At 38.4% G+C, this 15515-nt stretch overlaps 1 long non-coding RNA gene across 1 annotated transcript in view; it reads left to right on the top strand.

Annotated features, from left to right (window-relative positions):
• LOC106507826 (uncharacterized) overlaps positions 1-15515 on the top strand; it is a 57677-nt gene that overhangs the window by 12813 nt on the left and 29349 nt on the right. Inside the window, exon 4 of the long non-coding RNA XR_002335601.2 lies at positions 13992-14033. This is a non-coding gene — a long non-coding RNA (uncharacterized LOC106507826). The remainder of the gene's footprint in view (positions 1-13991; positions 14034-15515) is intronic.

Raw genomic sequence — 15515 nt, 5'->3', positions numbered from 1 at the left:
CTTCTGTGTTTTCACACAGTCTTCTCTGCGTGTGTCCGAGTCCTCATTTCCTCTTCTTATTTTATTTTTGTCTTATTAGGTCCACAGCTGTGGCATATGGAGGTTCCCAGGCTAGGGGTCGAATCGGAGCTGTAGCTGCCAGCCTACACCAGAGTCATAGTAATGCCAGATCCGAGCCGAGTCTGTGACCTACACCACAGCTCACGGCAACGCTGGATCCCCAACCCACGAGCAAGGCCAGGGATTGAACATGCAACCTCATGGTTCCTAGTCAGATTCACTTCTGCTGCACCACGAGGGGAATTCCCCTCATTTCCTCTTCTTATAAGGGTACAGTTATATGGGATTGAAATCCATCCATATGACCTCATTTTCTTCAATTGCCTCTTCAAAGGCCATAGTTCCAAATATAGTCACATTTTGAAGTACCAAGTGGTTAGGACTTCAACATTTGCATTTTGGGGTATGTTAGCTTTTTCAGGTTGCTATAACAAAACACTACAGCCTGGGTGGCTTAAACAACAGAAATTTACTTCTCATTGTTCTGGAGGCTGGAAGTCCCAGATCAAGGTGCCCACCAATTTGATTTCTGGTGAGAATTCTTCTCCTGGCTTGAAGATAGCTTACTTCTTACTGTATTCTCACATGGCTGGTGGGAGGGGAGAGACAGAGTGCTCTGTGTTGTCTTTTCTTATAAGGACACCAACCCCATTGGATCAGGGCCCCATGTTCATGATCTCACTTAAGCTTAATTACTTCCTTAGAGGCATCATCCCCAAATACAGTCATCTGGGGATTAGGATTTCAACATATACATTTTAGGTGGACACAAGCATTCAGTCCATAACATGGGTTGGGGGGTGGACACAATTCAGCCCATAGCAGGCACTGAAGCTAAAACTGTGCTGAAAGGAATGAAACACACACATATATTTTCCTGTTGGTTGTTTATAAATCAACAACTCTTTGAATAGTCTCGCAGCTCAACTCTAGGTTAGAGATGGTGTCGGCATGTGCTAAACAAGCTTCCGAGATGGTGTCGGCATGTGCTAAACAAGCTTCCCCAAGCAGGTCGGCTATCATTGCTGGTTCTTGACCTAAGATACTAAGTCCTTCTCTGGTGTGGATTGCTGTCTATGTACATTGTCTCCTAGCTGCGTTAGGATCATGGGCCTGGCTTGATAGCATAAACCAATTCCTTGTTGAACCTGTATGGGGAAATAAACAGGTCATTAACATCATCATGTTTAGAATCCAAGTGAGATTTTTTTTAAGTTTTATTGAGGTATAGTTGACTTACAATGTTGTGATAATTTCTACTGTACAACAAAGTGATTCAGTTATACATATACACACATCCATTCTCTCTCAGATTCTTCTTCACATAGATTATCACAGATTATTGGGTAGAGTTCCCTGTGCTATATAGCAGGTCTCCATTGGCCAGTCATTCCACAGCATGCATATGCCAATTCTAATCCCCAATCCCCGCCCCCCCCACCAACCAACCTGTTCCCTTTGGTAACTGTAAATATATTTTAAAAGTCTATGAATCTGTTTCTGTTCCACAAATAAATTCATTCATATCCTTTTTTTAGATTCCACATAGAAGGGATATAATATGATGTTTGTATTCATTTGATTTACTTCACTTATTATTATAATATCTAGGTTGATCCATATTTCTGCAAATGGCATTATTTCATTCTTTTTTAATGGCTAGGTAATAGTCCATTGTATATATATGCCACATCTTTATCCATTCCTCTGTCAACAGACATTTAGGTTGCTTCCATGTCTTGATTATTGTAAATAGTGTTGCAAAAAACATTGGAGTTCATGTATCTTTTTTGAATTATTTGCAAATGAAGCAACTGACAAGGGATTAATCTCCAAAATATATGAACAACTCATGCAGCTCAGTATAAAAAAAACACCCAATAAAAATGGGCAGATCTAAATAGACCTTTCTCCAAAGAAGATAAAAAAACACATAAAAAGATGCTCAGCATAGCTAATTATTAGAGAAATGCAAATCAAAACTATGATGAGGTGTCACCTTACAATAGCCAGAATGGCTATCATCAAAAAGTCTACAAACAATAAATGCTGGAGATGGTATGGAGAAAAGGGAACCCTCCTACAATGCTGATGGGAATGTAAATTGGTGTAACCACTACGGAAAATGGCATGGAGTTTCCTCGAAAAACTAAAAATAGAACTACCATATGCTACAGCAATCCCACTTCCAAGTGCGAATTTTTACAGAGCAATTCTAACATGTTACTTATTAATTAGATATTCTTAACCAAACTGCTTAAACATCAGTATAAGAGACTTCAGGGATCTGGCTGTTGATATTATTTTAGTGACTTGGGATTGATGTTATTCTCCTACTTGTTTCTTAAAAAACATGGAGGAGTTCCCATCGTGGCTCAGTGGTTAACAAATCTGACTTAGGAACCATGAGGTTGCGGGTTTGATCCCTGGCCTTGCTCACTGGGTTAATGATCCGGGGTTGCCGTGAGCTGTGGTGTAGGTCACAGAGGTGGCTCGAATCTGGCGTTGCTGTGGCTCTGGTGTAGGCCGGCAGCTACAGCTCCAATTAGATCCCTAGCCTAGGAACCTCCATCTGCCACAGGTATGGCCCTAGAAAAGACTAAAAAATAAAATAAAATAAAATAAAAAACATGGAGAAGAACCTTCTTATTGTAACCTTGCAGAGTTTATTCCAGAACCCTTGTGGGACCACAGCTGTATATAAATTTAATGTAGGCCCAGAGGTTCCATGGTTTTATCTTAAAAGATTCCTTAAAAAAATAAAAACAAACAAAAAAACCAAACAGTAGTTCTCACTGTGGTTTAGTGGGTTAAGATCCCAACTAGTATTCGTGAGGATGTGGGCTGGATCCCTGGCCTCGCTCAGGGGGTTAAGGATCTGGCATTGCTGCAAACTGTGTCATAGGTTGCAGATAGGGTTTATATCTGGCATTGCTGTGGCTATGGTGCAGCCTGTGACTGCAATTCAACCCCTAGCCTGGGAATTTCCATATGCTGTGGATCCAGCCCTAAAAAGAAAAAAAAAAAGATAAAGCAAACAAGCAAAAAACCCCTAAACAACCGCCAAACTCTATTGAGGTATAATCTACATGCCATAAAATTCACTCATTTTAAGTGTACAATTCAGTGATTTTGAGTAGTTTCCTGAGTTGTGCAGCCATCATCACAATGCAGTTTTAGAACATTTTAATCAACCCAAAAGATCCCTCCTGCCTTTTACAGTTTATCTCTGTTCCCACCCCCAGCCCTAGGCAGCCACTAATTTGCTATGTGTCTCTGTAGATTTACCTAAATGCCTTTGTTTAGTTTCTTTCTAGGCCCTGCAGTTGCAGCTCTAATGACTGAAGGCTAAATTCTCTGAGAATTTATTTTTAGTCTGAGAACTTTGTTTCTTAATGTCATTATGTGTCTTCTATTTCAAGCAAGGTGTCATGGAGCACACATGTGGGACAGAGGTCCTCTTCCTTTGAACCTAAACTGTTTTCCACTAGGATTCAGACAAATCTGGTGGGTGCAGTCCTGCCAGGCATATTCTATAAGAAATGAGTATTTATCCTAAGAAAAAGGAGATTCCATACCCATCAGAATACCTGGCTCTCACATTTGTCTTTTGTCTTAGTTTTCCCATCCACCACCAGAAAATGGTTTATCTTGATTATTTGAATGATGTAAGAGGAGTATTAAAATATAAACTTAATGAGCATTCTACATATTCCATCCAGCCTCCGTGGTCCCTTTATTTTGTCACATGCTGTATAAGCCCCCAATTCTACCCAGTTCTACTCCTGAGGCATACTTCAGTAAAATAAAAACTAAGATGATTTTTTTTCTTCAAGTCTCATGTTAGGTTTCTATGTTAATTCTTTTTTTTTTTTTTTTTTTTTTTTTTTTTGTCCACATCTGCAGCATATAGAAGTTTCCAGGATAGAGGATGAATTGGAGTTGTAGATAGAGGCCTACACCACAGCCACTGCAACACCAGATCTGAGTTGCATTTGCGACCTGTGCAGCTTGTGACAAACCAGATCCTTAGTTCACTGAGCCAGGCCAGAGATTGAACTTGAATCCTCACAGAGACCATTTTGGGTCCTTAACCTGCTGAGCTCAATGGGAACTCTACTAGGTTAATTCTAATTGTAATAGTTTTTAAAGTGAATTTAGTCATCAGGTCAATATAATAATACCGAAAAAAGTCTAATCGTCAACTTTATTCTGATATATGCCTCATTTTGCTAAAGGTTAAGCCATGCATTTACTTAATTTACTAGCTCGTCCTTTGTTTTATAGATAATTATACTTTATCAACCTTTGATGTAGTTAAGACTATCAGATGATGTAAAGAAAATGTGGTGAGTCTATTTGTTAAAAGTGAATTATTACTTCCTATTTCTAAGGACTGACAACCACTTATTATTTATAACATCTACAAGGGGACAAATGTGTTGTCTAAGAAAATTGATTTTATTACTTTGGAAATGAAAGCCTATTATTTTCATTTCAGTAATTTCACCAAATGGTCATCACATTTGAATATTTTTTTCTGAGTGAGTCTTTTCTGTCTATTCCTTTATGTTCTTCAGTGAAAGAGAACAAAGTAGTTTATTGCAAATATGAAATGTGAGAAGGCAGAGATAATGCTGTGGTTCAAAAGGACATGAGCTTTTTCTTACTGTATAATTAAAACATGAAATAGTAAACATGAATCATACATTAAATTGCATGCTGTCAAAATGAGACTGAAAATGTTGTTTAAAATATTCCTTTATCTATGCTCAAAGTGCTTCTAAGGGACTGAAGCCAACACAGTTTATAATCTGTTCTCTTTCTTTTTCTACTTTCTATACAGGTTAATTACATTCATGTACTTTTTCCATATTATTTATTAGACTGTTTCTGATTATACCATCCACATCAGCATTCATAGCTCACAAAGCCAAGGGAAGTACAATACTTGTAGGTGGGGGAGAAAAGAAACCTCATATGAAGATGAATGCAGAGATTGGGGAAAATGCATCTCTACAAGCCAAGGAATGCCAAAGATAGCAAATGACCAGAAGCTAGGAGAGAGGCATGGAACAGGGCCTGCCCTGCAACCTTTGGAAAGAACCAATCCTGCTGCCACCTTGATCTTGAACTTTTAACCTCCGGAATGTGGGACACTAAATTTCTGTTAAGGCACCCAGTTGTAGCACTTTGTTATGGAAGCCTGAAAAAAAATTAATACACAAGGCTTTTGTTAATCTCTCTGTGCCACAGTTTTCTCATATATAAAGTGATAATAATAATATTTACCTTCTAGGGTTTTGTGAAGATGAAATGAGTCAATGAATATAAAGTACTTAGAATTGTGCCTGCCATATAGAGGCATAGGGCTAGCACTACTGCTTGGTTGAATTGACAACAATTCTCATTTCCTTCTCCTTTGCTAAATGCTAAGTAGCATCCTATTTGTAAGACAGGTTTTCTACTAACTTGAAGATCAATCAATAAGGGAAGAGGAAAACAGATTTTTTTGTTTGTTTGTTTAGCATGATGGAAGTCATAGGTTATAAGAAAGAATGTAAAGCAAATCAAAGTGGTTAGTTTCAGAAAGTTAAAATTATTGTTTTCCCAGCAATTTAAGTGTTATAAAAGAAAGAATAATGATTCAAATGGTGTAAGAAGCCAAATGTTAGTATTTTTAGAAAAAGGGAGCAGAGGTGTTAGACACATGGTTGTGAGCCAAAGAATGGAATGCTCTAATACCTTCCTTCCTCTGCTTTGATCACAGTGCCTTTGATCAAGACATTGGTCTTCATAAAGCTGTTTTAAAATAAAAACATTACCTTACCATGCTTGAACTGTTGCTGAATTTGCACACCAGACTGTCTTACTGACAAAAGGTTGAGCAAGCTTTGGAGAATAAAATGTTCATTTTTGACAAGAGGGAGATTTGTAGTCAAGATTATGGGAGGAACAAGTCCCAAATGATGTTGCAGTTGGTAGGAATAGAGAAGGGATTAGGACATCTGGGGGAAAACTAGAAGGTTAGGAATTGAGGTAGAGTGAGGGCATGAAGGTTGGAAGAAAAGGAAAAGAGAGAAGACTGTGTAATACAGTGCATGCCTCTTTTGAGTTCTGTTGTCTGAGATAAGCTAATTTCTCTGAGCTTCCATGTATTAGTGCCTTAAGGGCTTCCATTTTTATTCTTTGACTTCCCATTTTATCTTCCTTGCAATCTCAGATTTCCTTTGGAGAAATTATTGCTTCCCCAGTGAATTGAGTTTAGCATCTTGGTAATCACCAACCCCACCCTTCCTTAGCTTATGCCCATATATATGACCCAACAAATACCAATTGGATGAGCTCTTTGGAAGTCTTTTTTTTTTTTTTTTTTGGCTGCACCCGTGGCATGTGCAAGTTCCTGGACCAGGGATGAATACTGCATCACAGCAGTAGCCTAAGCCACTGCAGTGACAGTGATGGATCCTTAATCTACTGTACCACAAGAGAACTCCTGAAAGTCTAATCTTTACTACAATGATGAAAAGACTGAAAAATAGATGGAATTTGTAGTATGGTGATTAAAGGGAACAGATTTTAGAGACAGGTCACATATATTTAAGTCCTAACTCTGTCACTCAACAACTATATGACACTGGGTTATGTTTAGCCTCCCTATCCCTCGGTTTCCTGATGTGTAAAATGAGAATGGTAATAGTACTTATTTTACCCAGTGCCAGATACTATCCTTGGCATTAGGTATGCATCAATGAATAAAACAACATGGTTTATTCTGCTTACATGAGGCTTTCAGACTTGAGAGTGATATGTACCAAGCAGAGAAAATAAGTATTACAAATTGCGATATGTATAAATGAGCTAAGGGCTTAAAACAGCACCCAGCATATAGTTAGTAATGCGTAAGTGTAAGCATTTACTCATTTTTTAGTAGCAGTGTTCTGACCACACATTATATATGTAGTTTCCGATTCTTTAGCTCTCTGGAGAGAGCTTAGATCCTGCTCATTTCTGAGCTTGGTTTTCTACCCTTTCCACTGTAGCTGAGAACTCCAGTATAGTTCCCCTAAATTTCCTATCACTTAATTTAGCTGGAGTTGGTTTCCACTGCTTGTAACCTGAGAACTCTGATACACTGTATCCTGGGGTAGTTGTGAGGATTAAATAAGATTGTGTACATTAAGTGCATACAGGTTCAATTAACATCAATTCTGGGAGGAGTGACCTAGGTATATTGAAAGTGGAAAGGATAGAGCCGAATGAGAGTGAGCTAATAGAAGTAAACAAAAAAATATTAGCAAATGACTTTAGTATAGGGGAGACCCAGAGGACTGGTAGGGTAATAAAGGAGAGCTAGCTTTCATTTATAGGGCTAAAAGTCTGAGAAGCTGACAGGTCAAATTGAGAAACTCACAGAATCGAAGACTTGAATGGAATACGATACACCAAAGCCATTGTTTTACTGTGACAGTATTGCCCCAGAAGCTGAATCTAGCATATGCAGTTCTATAGAGAGGTAAACCATTTCTTCGTTTTTGTATCACCTGAGAAAGCATTCTATAAAAACAACCTTTGAGGGATATGGTCTTTGTTCTTGACATAAGGAAAACTAGTAAGAATGGTAGAGTCATTTGTTTGACACCAACCCATGTAGACTTATTATTCTAAGGTGCAAAGTTATGTATTTTAAACCTTGGTAATATTGTGCTGATGGATGCAATACCATAAATATGCACATGCATATTCATATGATTCCAATTATTCTTTTGAAGCTGTATAAATGACACATTTGAGAACTAAGAACTGAAAATATGATACATATGACAAGCTCATCAGCATTCTGAGATAAAAACTGAATGAAAGAAGATTACTTGTAAAAGCTCTTTTCCCTTTGAGTTTCTTCTATTCCATTTCTAATCACCAAATCCTACTCATTCCTTTAAACTTCCCATATAACCTAATTATCCTTTAGGCATCAGGAAACAGAAAGTACTACAACCTTTATTTCTTCTTAGTGCCAAGCTCAGACTTGTATTGTTGAGACCATCTGGACTGAATGTGTGATTGAGCCATGTTAAGGTATTTATTTATTTATTTACTTATTTACTTATTTTATTTATTTATTTATTTTTCTGCTTCATATGGCTGTACCTGTGGCATATGGAAGTTCCTAAGCTAGGGGTAAAATCAGAGCTGCATCTTCTGGCCTATGCCACAGCCACAGCAATGCCAGATCTGAGCCATATCTGAGACCTACATCATAGCTCATGGCAATGCTGGACCCTAAATTTTTAAAATTATGGTGGGATGGTTCAGAGTTTCACTTGTGTTGTGGCCACTCAAGACAAATATGGTATGTGAATTCCCTTGCTTATTAAACCTGCCACCTACCAGTCTGGAGTGATCTGCCTCTTTCTTTCTCCTTGCCCTCCTATATGTGGGCCAATTTCAGATTTCAAGCCAGGAATTTCTGCGGTTTTGATCCAACAAATAATAAGTCTTTCCTTCCACTACATTCAAGTTCAAGGTCTAACATCTAAAGCTGCAATGAAGAGGAAAGTCCCATGAGAAAATAGATAGATGGGCAACAATAGAGCACAAATAAACAGAAAAGTGTTCTCTGAGTAAGGTTGCCCTCCAATAAGAACTTGATTTGTCTCCTCTGGTGAGTAAATTATAATGTGAGAAGAATCCATAAGCTCTTCTACACTGATTCCACCCATAAATATTGACCTCACTTAACCAACTCACTTAGCTCCTCTTCCATGCTCACCAATCTTGGGACTGTAATTTTGTTTCTGAAATAGATCTGCCTGTGGTGAGAGGGTGATTTGTCATATGGACAAAAACATTTCAGATGAACAGACAATTTATGTTTCTTACTGAAAATGAACAAATTCGGTCCCTGTTTGTATGTTAGTCAGTTGTGAGTTTGGTTTGCTGGAGTCATTTTTCCTGCACCTAATAAACCCTGCAACAAGGTTGTAATAAATGTATTGCAATTCATAAGCGAGGATTAGAACCAAAGCCATGGTAACTTCCCCAAGTTTCCCTGATTTCCTTGAAGTCACTTTTTTTGTTGTTGTATTTGTTGCTCAGAGGACAATGGTGAAGTCCTTGGATCTTTGGGTGTTTGTGGTGAAGATAAAACTTTAGTTTGGTTTTTACAAATGTGCATGTCAGGAAGAACATCACCCTCATAGAGGATGGTAAGGAGTGAACCTGCCACCCCTCCATGCATTATTAGAAAATGGATGAGAGTAAGACAGTTTAAATCTCACAGCATGGGAAAGAATAAGCCCGTTCCCCTGTCGCCAAGTCCCACAGGGAGAGCAATGAGCCCAGATGGATGCGATGCATGTGGTAGGTTGAGTTGTCCTTGAAGTTTGGCACACTCAACAATAGAGCACATGGATTCTCAGGGCAGGTGGAGGACTGCCTTTCCCAACAGTGCAAACTCCAGAGGAATGGATGATGAGAAGGAATTCCAAAAGGGGGAGGAGGTATGCAAAATCCATGAAGTAGAGTTAGCATCTGCTAGTTTAGCTACAGTAGAGTGTTACTCAGAGAGACACAGCCAGAGAAGAAACTTGGGATGAGATTTTAAAGGATTATAACCAGTTTAAGAGTTCAGCTTTTCCAAAGAGTCCTAGAGGATCTAAGAGTTTTAAAAGCAGATTCTAGACTTCTTCTATTTCATTCTCGTTATTATATAGAGAGGAAAAGAGCACCTGGAGGTGGGGGTGGAGGTGGGGGGGTGGGGATGCATACTATTGTGATCATATAGTCAATTGATTAATGGCAGAATAGGAAGAAATTCTAATTTCTGAGACATAATAATTATTTAATTCATAGTAACTATTATTTTCAATCACATGACTTTTCCACAATGCATGTTCAAAGTCCACCTAGTTAAAGATTTATAATTTGGGAAGCTACAGAGAGATTCTGGGAGATGGAGATGTTTATTCCCCTTCACCTCAACTACACTCCTAATTTCCATGACTGACTACATGTGTTTCCTGAGGCAGGCAGCACTCAGACTTGCTGTGGGTTTATGTGGTTAATACTTCAGGCTATGTTGAAGTCCTCAAAAAGAGAATTGAGTAGGCTTCCTCAATGCCAGTCTTCTATGGACTACAGGTCACACAGAAAGCAATGATGGATGAGAACTGGGAAAGCAGAAGATGACTATGCTGGGTCTCCAGACCCCAAGAGGCAGCTGATAGCCTATCTACATCATTGGCTCATGAGATGAAGAGCCACTTTGCTAAGTCTCACAATCTATAAGATTCCAAGACAAGATCCAAGTCCTAATGAGAATAATACCTGCCTTATTATAGTGGAATCACAACCAGAGAGTGTGTAGTGAGAGCCAATAATCAGGGCATGTGCCAGCGAACAAGAAAATGAAAGGGATAGAGAACACGGAGCTCTGAGATACAATCTTTCAGTATTCCCTTCATATTCACTGGGATATGAGCAATATGATTACAAGAAATGTCCCTTCAACAGTGGGACTAATTTCTTGACTATCTACTCCAATGGAGTGTAAACTCCTTTAGGTCAGGGACTTGTCTCTATGGTTACTACTAACTCCTCCAAGCCATCAAGCATGATACCTGGCACATAGCAGACAATCAAAGAAAACTGGTGAGTAAATAATAATGAGCCACTGCTTTCTCTCTTTTTAACATACATAACTATATAAATTTAAGGTACACACAATAATTGTTTGACTTATGTATATTGTGAAATGATTATAACAATGAATTTATTTATTTTTATTTTTTTATTTTTTATTTTTGGCATTTCTTGGGCTGCTCCTGCGGCATATGGAGGTTCCCAGGCTAGGGGTCGAATTGGAGCTGTAGCCACCAGCCTATGCCACAGCCACAGCAATGTGTGATCCAAGCCGCGTCTGAGACCTACACCACAGCTCACAGCAACACCGGATCCTTAACCCACTGAGCAAGTCCAGGGACTGAACCCACAACCTCATGGTTCCTAGTCGGATTCGTTAACCACTGCGCCACGACGGGAACTCCTATAACAATGAATTTAATTGGCATGCATCCTCTCATACAGACACAATAAAAAGAATTTTTTAAATTGTTTTTATTGTGATAAGAAATCTCAGAATTTACTATCTTAGCACTTTTGACACACACAATATAGCAGTATTAACTATAACTGTCACTTTAAATATTACATCCCTAGTTCTTTTGACTGCCTTCCTCTAATTTCCCCCTTTTCCAACTCCACCTCTGGTAATCACAAATCTGATCTCTTTTTCCAATGTTTTAATTCTTTTACTTTTAAGATTCCACATGCATGTGAGATCATACAGTATTCTGTATGACTTACTTCATTTAGCATAATGCTGTTAAGCTCCATCCATGTGGTTGCAAATGGCAGGATTTTCTCATTTTTATGGCTGAATAATATTGCACTGTGTGTGTGTGTGTATCTCACAACTTCTTTATTCATCCATCAGTGGACACTTAGGCTGTTTTGAAGTCTTGGCCATAAACATAGGGATGCAGATATATTTCTGAGTTACTGTTTTCATTTATTTGGATATATTCCCAGAAGTGGAATTGCTGAATCATAAGGTAGTTTTATCTTTAATTTTTTTGAGGATCCTCCTTACTATTTTTCCGTAGTGGCTGTAAGGGTTTACAATCCCATCTACAGTGCATGTGTTCTCTATTCTCCACATCCTTGTCAGCATTTGTTGTGCCTTTTTGATAATGGCTATTCTAATAGGCATGAGGTAATATCTCATTGTAGTTTTGATTTTCATTTCCCTACTGATGAGTGATTTTGAGCATATTTTCCTATGCCTGTTGCCCACTTGTATATCATCTTAGGAAAAATCTCTATCCAGGTCTTTTTTGTAAGCAGATGGGTTAGGGAGTCCTGGGGAAAGAACCAGCCATGGCTTTCTTGACACAAAAGAACTCATTTTGGACTTAAAGTTCAAAAGAACTTTAAGAAGCCATTTCGTAATCAAATCCTAGCTGCAATGCTTGCCCTTGAAAGATCTCAGCAATTATTGATCATAAGGGAGGGAATTCAGAGACTAGGAAGGAGCAGTCAGGAAACAGTAGTGCAGCATTGGGGCAGCGTCCTGGTTCCTCAAGGAATATACATAGCAATACATCTTTGAGTTCTGCAGGAATTAAGGCCCCCATTCGGGTGGAGGATGGAATGGTGATGTTGACCCTCCTCGCTTCACTCAATTAAAGCTTGAACTTGTCAGACACTTGATCCAGTTCTATGCTGAATTCTCCTCTGTTCAAGCCCCCGTATGAATATGCATGTACCCTTGGTTTGAAGCTGCCTCAATTTTGCTGTTCAGGGAGACACTATTTTGGGAAAGATTCTTGGTGTTCTCCTTACTTAATGCAAGTAACCAGTCCTCCCTTCTCCTGATCTTTGCCTTGGTTGTGTCTATTGGCTCCACACCCACCAAGAGAACCATTTTAAAGGTGGTTAATTTATTTACTTATTTATTTTGCTGTTGAGTTATATGATTTCTTTATATATCTTGAATATATTAACACCTTATAAGAGACATAGTTTGTAAATTTTTTATCCCATTCCATAACTTATCTTTCACTTTGTTGACTGTTTCTTTTGCTGTGCCAAAGGTTTTTATTTCTGTGTTTTGGCTATAGCATACAGTGGCTTCTATGGGATTTCAGTTCCTAGGTCAGGGATTGAACCTGGATCACAGATGTGAAAGCACCAAATCCTAATCACTGGACCACCAGGTTGATGTTGTCCCTCTTGTTTATTTTTGGTTTGGGTGCTTGTTTTTTAGATGTCATATGTAAAAAATCCTTGCCAAGACTCAGGTGAAGGAAGTTTTTTTTTTTCCTATTTTTTCTTCCAGGGCTTACATTTAAGTCTTTAATCCATTTTGAGTTAATTTTCATGAGCCCACCACTTTCTCTTGGCAACAATATATCCTGCCTTTTGTGTGTATGTGTGGGGTTTTTTAAAAAATATATTTCATTTAAAACATCCACACCCCATCCTATGAGAGCAGAGCTGGTTCTTCTTCTATAGTGAATTTTCCTAGAAAAATAATTCTAATATGTTAGAATTACTATTATTCATGGTTTCTTAAGCCAACTCTAAGAAATATTGACAAAATTTGTGGAAATTCTACTTGTCAACCAGAATGTCCCCAGGTTATCCTTTTGTGGAAGAGATTAGTAAAGTTTGTGGAATCTATACAAAGTCTCCATTACAGATGATCCACATCTGGCCAGACAGGCCAGAAAATCCCAGGAGGAACCTATAAGAAATTTTTCAAAGTTTAGCAGTCATGTCTGTTTTCTAAGCAAACAAAACATAGACTTTGAGCCATTTTCTCAACTTGCCTTTGAAAGAGCAGAATATAGCCTAGTTTGACCATATCTATAATCACATTAAAAATTATATAGACATTTAACATTTAGTTTCCAGGTAAAACTTTAAGAAGAAACTAAATGTTAACTTTTGAGAAAGAAGTGAGAGAAAGAGTTATAGGCCTCAGCAATCAGCGCCTTAGATATTTAAGTAAAAGCATATTTCTGTGTCAACTTTTCTACCCCTCAGATATTTCTATCTTTTTACCATAAATTCAGCCTTTCAAGCAGTCTAGTTCTCCATTATTATTAGTAGTATTTTATTTGGTCAGTCTCTATTAAAGTATATTAAGAGGTTAAATAGAAACTGAGCGGTTTCTATTATGACCTATGATTTAAAGTCAGAGTGAATTAAAATTAAATTTGGCATTTGTTTTAGAGTAACTTCAGAATGTGAGACTTAGCTCCATGTAACGTTTATTGAGTATCTACTAGGTGCCAGGCATCTGTTTAGAACTGGGGGAAAAAAGGGTAAATAAGACAGACATGATCATATTCTCTCTCCTCCAGGGAACTTTTGAAGATTGAGTCATCCAGGCCCTCATCACAAAGGTAAGTGAGGTTTTGAATTCCAGTGATTTTCATGGGTTACTAATCCAAGAAAAATAAGAGACCAGAGCTTTTCTCTGGGGTAAGAATAGTAGAGAATGTAGGGAAGAGAAGGAGGAAGTAGAAAGGTGATGGGAAAATGGACCCAGGGCCCCAATTTCAAGGAGATGCTCTTCCTCTGGTGAATCAGATGAATAGTCCCAGGTAATCCTGTCAGGCCCATTGTGCCTATTCCTGGGGCTCTCAGGTTGCTGAATCATCACCAAGAGCATCACCCCAGAGCCAGCACTCAGGCCTGTGACTGCTTCTCCTGTTTCCTTGCAGAGGAAAGACCATCCTCATAGGTTGTGGCAGCACTGCAGCCTGCCAGGTGTGGGAAATTTTGCTCCATCTTATATAATACTGTTCACCATTCATGCCCCAAGAAACCTATAAACCCAAAGAGGGGCCCTGTTCATCTAGTGGGGATGTGGTGGAGATACATTGCTGAACCTGTATGAGGCAAGGGTGGGAGGCAACTACCACACATAAATTGGAGACCCCTGAGCTAGGAAGTGGTTCAGTGATACCCCTGTCACCACAGTGCGAAGTAAGTATGAGATATGAAATGTCTGCCTAGAGACTTTGTGGGGGAATTGAAAGGCCAGGATGGATTAGAGATAAATTATGAAGGGAGAACAGAGCACGATGACTGATAAGACACGTGGGCTGAGGGAGAGATGTTCCTGGATCTCAATCCTATGTGATTAGAAGGATATTTTAGAAAATCCAAAGTTAAAAATTTCTCTTTGTGCATCCTTATTTATTTAGTTAAGTTTAAATTAAATTTAATTGATTTATAGTGCTCTGTCAATTTCTGCTATACAGAAAAGTGACCCAGTCATACATATACATATTATACATATTATACATCTATATCTCATATCTTTTTCTCATACTCTCTTCCATCATGTTCTATCCCAAGAGATTGGATATAGTTCCCTGTGCTATACAGTAGGACCTCATTGCTTATCCATTCTAAATGTAATAGTTTGCATCTACCAACCCCAAACTCCCAGTCTATGCCACTCCCTCCTACTCCCCCTATTTTGATGACTATAGCTTTGTAGTGTGGTCTGAAGTCAGGGAGCCTGATTCCTCCAATTACATTTTTCTTTCTTTTAATATGGATTTGGCTATTTGGGGTCTCTTGTGTTTCCATACAAATTTTAAAATATTTTGCTCTATTTCTGTGAAGAATGTCATTGATAATTTGATAGAAACTGCATTTAATCTGTAGACTTCCTTGTAGTATAATCATTTTGACAATGTCGATTCTTCCAAAGAGCATGGTGTATCTTGCCATCTGTGTCGTCTTTGACTTCTTTCATCAACATATTATAGTTTTCAGAGTACAAGTCTTTTGTCTCTTTAGGTAGGTTTATTTCTAGGTATTTTACTCGTTTTTATAGTGGTAAATGGGGTGGTTGCCCTTCTCTTTCTGAT

This window comes from Sus scrofa, chromosome 9, assembly GCF_054392235.1.
Source record: "Sus scrofa isolate SSC_HxYL_T2T_F1_AM1 chromosome 9, Sscrofa_HxYL_maternal_Yorkshire_Landrace_v2.0, whole genome shotgun sequence".
NCBI lineage: Eukaryota > Metazoa > Chordata > Mammalia > Artiodactyla > Suidae > Sus > Sus scrofa.
The sequence above is the reverse complement of the archived record's forward strand: the minus strand, read 5'-3'. Positions and strand labels throughout refer to the sequence as shown.